Genomic DNA, 4,636 nt, shown 5'->3' with positions numbered 1-4,636 from the left:
TAAAGGAAATTTTAACGGTTTTATATTATTTAAACTTTAACTAATATGCGAGTTACAATTTTTACATTGGACGGATTTTAAATGGGAATTTTATCTTGAACGATTAAAACTAAGTCATTGAACTAAAGTTAACGAATTACAAGCAAACGATCTTTAAAGCTATCGGATTAAGGTTTAAAGTTAAACGAAACTAATATTGACGGTTTGACGAAATATACTATTTAAATATTATTTCCACCAATAATTTGTTATTTAATAAGGGAATTTAGTTATATTAACAAGGTATGAATTTTGACGAGATTTTATCTTTAAACGATTATGTTAGTGTATTATAAAGATTAACGAAATGCAATAATAGTAATATGATATTATATTAACGGATTCTTACAAAGCATAACGGATATGAAACAGGTTGGTTTTTGAAAGAAAATTGACAAAATTAATTTATTATTAAGTTATTTAACTTAAAAAGATTGTATTTGATTTTTAATATATTAAACTTGATTTAATATAAAAGGAAAACATTTAAATTAAAATATCAAAAAAATTTCGCCATGACCCGAGTTCAAACCCGTGTCTACACTCTCACAACCTAATGTCTCAACCGACTGGACTAACATGTTTATTTGGAAAACCATAGAAACAGATTTATATATAGACTTTAACATGTTCACTTCCTCACTATACAAACCCTATATTCAATTCTCAAAAACGGTTCCATGGTTGAAGGAATTAGGTTAGGGCTTTTATTAGTCGGCCAAAAACAAAGAAAAACTATGTAATTATTACCTATAATTGTTAGGGAAAGACGGTGAACCATGGTGGCCGGAATAAAATTAACTTGACAGAATTTTATGAGATTCAGAGAGTATAATTGGTTGATTAAGGGTTAGGACGAGTTTAGATGGATGTTTGGAAGCTATTTATAGATTCTATTGAGGCTTTAGACGTTAATGATTGTTATTGCAATGTTTACAAACGGCCGGCGGTTACGGGCATTATAAACATCCTTACTTGGCTGTTATAACGCGATATTAAGGAAGATTAGTCGTTGCCGTTACGTTTCTATGGTCGTTTGATGAATTAATTGAATTTATTTGTGGGTTTTATGGGAGATTATCATCGCCGGAATACACGGCGTCTCGCCGGAAATAAGCTGACAGAAAAATGGCAGCCAAGGTCCAAGGAGGGTAATTTATATCATAATATATTAATTTAAACATATACAACTTTAGTCATTCTAGTTTCTAATTTATATTAAATAGGTTTTAAACTAAAATTTCAAATTAGACCTTGAACTTTGAAATATATATAAAAAAGTAATAATAAGTTATAATCTCAGATATTTTTCGTATTAACCCGAAAGTTTGCAAATCAATTAAACTTAATAAAATGTTAAACGTCATATTTTTGTTTATTAAACCCGACGAATACATTAAACGAAACTTGAAATATTAATACTATATATATATATATTAATAAACAAAAACTGAAAATTTCAAAATGGATCATGTTTCGGGTCTGAAAAATATAAGCATAAATGTAATATACTTTTTTCATATACGTTATGTAATTATTTATTTTACTTATAATTTTATAATTTGAATTATCTCGTGTGTGACACGGGCTCTACAACTAATCATGTTATATATAGCTTTTGCATTTGGCGCCAATTTCGCCATCTCCGTCTTACCTCCACCGTCCGTCTCCTATGAATCATCATCCCGCCGACCAAATGCATGTTGATATCCACCACCAACACCACCACACTCCGTACACTCCCCATCAAACTCCACCACATACTCCCACTCATCTCCCACTTCACCCTCAAACCATGACACCACCATCAATCAAATCTCATCCCTTATAAAAACCCCAAATTGGCACCACAACCTACACCTCAAATCGCTCACTTCACACCTTAGCCCCCCAATCCGCCTGCAAAATCATCTCACTCCATCACAACCAACACCTAACTCTGCCTCCAGTTTTTCAAATGGGTATCCAAACACTCCACTTATTGCTACACTTTAACCAGTAGAATCCATCTTTTAAACTTTTTATTGCATTGTAACCTTTTCGGGGTTTTACACGAGGCGATCGTTTTCGTTATTAAAGACGGGTGTTCTTCAGTTAACGAGGCTTTGCGGGTGGTAAAGCTTGTTGATGAGATGAGGGATTGTGGGTTTGGGATTGGTTACCCGTGTTATAGTGTTCTTTTGATGTGTTTGAGTAAGCTGCATATGGGTTTATCAGCTTTTTCGGTTTATAAGCGAATGGTGGACGATGGGTTTGAATTGGGGGTTATCGATTACATGACGTTGGTGAACGCTTTGTGTAAGAACGGGTTTGTTCGAGCTGCCGAGACGTTTGTTTCACTGGTTGTGAAGGTTGGGTCTGATGTTGATGTTCGGATTTTGACTTCTTTGGTTTTGGGTTATTGCAGGGTTGGGGATATTGAACGTGCCTACCAGGTGTTTGATGAAATGTCTAAACCAGACGGGTGTGGTGCGAATGAGGTGACGTTTACGGTTTTGATTCACGGGCTATGTGAAGCCGGTAAGGTGACGGAAGCATTTGAATTAAAGGAGCAAATGGGTGTTAAAGGATGTCGACCAACTACACAAACATACACGGTTCTTATTAAAGTGGTTTGTGATATGGGATTGATCGATAAGGCTATGTGTTTACTTGATGAAATGGTCAAGAACGGAAGTGAGCCAAATACTCATACTTTTACAATATTAATCGATATGCTATGCTGGGAAGGTAAAATAACCTAGGCGAATGGGATATTTAGGAAAATGATTAAAGATGGATTGACTCCAAACATGGTTACGTTCAATGCGCTTATTAACGGTTACTGCAAAAAAGAAATGGTTGTTTGTGCCTTTGAGCTTCTTGCCATGATGGAAAAGAGAAACAGTAAGCCGAATATACGCACCACCTGTAACGAACTTATTGAAGGATTATGTAGAATTGGTAAGCCTTACAAAGCCATGATATTATTAAGAAAGATGATTGATAACGGTTTGTGGCCCGAGAGGTTAACTTATAACATATTGATTGATGGATTCTATAAAGAAGGACAGATTAATATGGGTTTTAAGTTATTAAAACTAGTTGATTCAATGCACTTTGTTTCAGATCAATTTGCTTACACGACGGTTATTGATTGGCTTTGTAAAGAAGGAAAGCCGAATCAAGCAAATGGACTTATAGGGTTAATGTTTAAGAAAGGAATACATCCAGATGAAGTGAAGGTTACCTTTCTTATTGATGGGTATTGCAAGAATGGTAGAATAGAAGATACAGTTATGGTTCTTGATACAATCGTTGGGTCAAAGACTCTTACTTTGACCGGTCCTCGCATCTTCAACTCACTGATTGATGCTTTCATAAAAGACATGAAATTTGGTCTTGCAAATGCAATGATAGGGAAGATGTTAAAATGTTGTGTAACGCCTTCTGTGGTGACTTACACTATTTTAATCAAAGGGTTATGCGAAAAGGGTGATATTAATCAATCTTCAGAAGTTTTTGAGTTAATGAAACATTGTAATTGCGCTCCAAATGTGTATACTTTCACAGTTTTGGTTAACGGGTTTTGCCAGACGGGTAGATTAGAGGAATCTTTGAAGCTTTTCTAAAATAATGCACGATTCCGGTGTGCCTCCACATGTTGTTACTTACACTATATTAATTAAGGCTTATGTTAAATCCGGTGATTTGGAACGCGGGTTTGAAATCTTGAATGATATGATGAAAAACAAGTGTCGACCGAACTTTGAAACGTTTTCCGCATTGCTTGAAGGGTGCGTCTCTAAAAGTGTTAAAGTTGGTTCGTTAACCGTGTTTAAAGAAATGGATTCTAGTCATATTGTTGAGTTTCTTCAAAAAGCCAAGAAATTTGGTGTTGGTCATTCGGATCTGTGAAGTTTCTTGATTATGGGTTTGTATAAAGTGGGAAGAATAGTTGAAGGTGATGAATTGGTTCAAGAAATGGTGAAAAATGGTTACTTTCCTAATATTATTGTGTGTTCTTACATCATGGAATATTTGTGTAAGCAAGGGAAGTATGATGATTGTGTAGTGTGGATGAAACTTATGTTTGATCATGGGTTGATGCCATATGTTGGGTTATATTGTTGTTTAGTTCAAGGCTTTCAAAAGGATGGAAGGAGTTTTGAATTGCAAGATTTGATGTCTGATTATTCGAGTAAAGTTGGTGTTGAGGATGGAGATAAAGTGTCAAGATACATGAATTTTTTGGTGAATTGTGATGAACGTCATGAATGTTTTGAGGTTTTGAAAGTTGTTGAGAAACTTAGTGATCAAGAGAGACCAGTAATTTAGCTTGATTTAAAGATTGTAATTAGTGTTTGGTATCTCCATCATGATCATATTGTGAATTAATGTAGTTGAATTGTTAATGGTCATCTTACACTTTTTTTTATTAGTATGCTATGTGATAGTTGGTTTTCTGGTCTAGTGACATGGAGGTGATGGTTAAGGTTTGAGATTTTATAGTCTCAGGTTCGAAACCTGACTTACCTAGTTTTTCCATAGAGGCAGGTTTCCTCCTTGATGGTGTTCTTGAGTGAGTCAGACCCGGAACGTCAAAATCAGTATGAGC

At 34.9% G+C, this 4,636-nt stretch overlaps 1 pseudogene; it reads left to right on the top strand.

The window, feature by feature from the left end:
* The first annotated feature begins 1,739 nt into the window (after positions 1 to 1,739).
* Positions 1,740 to 4,356, top strand: LOC143635102 (uncharacterized; annotated as a pseudogene).
* The last annotated feature ends 280 nt before the right edge of the window (positions 4,357 to 4,636 follow it).

The sequence above is a fragment of the Bidens hawaiensis genome, unplaced genomic scaffold (assembly GCF_021521415.1).
Source record: "Bidens hawaiensis isolate Kalapana, Puna unplaced genomic scaffold, B.hawaiensis_p1.1 tig00007411_1, whole genome shotgun sequence".
Taxonomy (NCBI): Eukaryota; Viridiplantae; Streptophyta; class Magnoliopsida; order Asterales; family Asteraceae; genus Bidens; species Bidens hawaiensis.
This window is presented reverse-complemented; position numbering and strand designations above follow the sequence as displayed.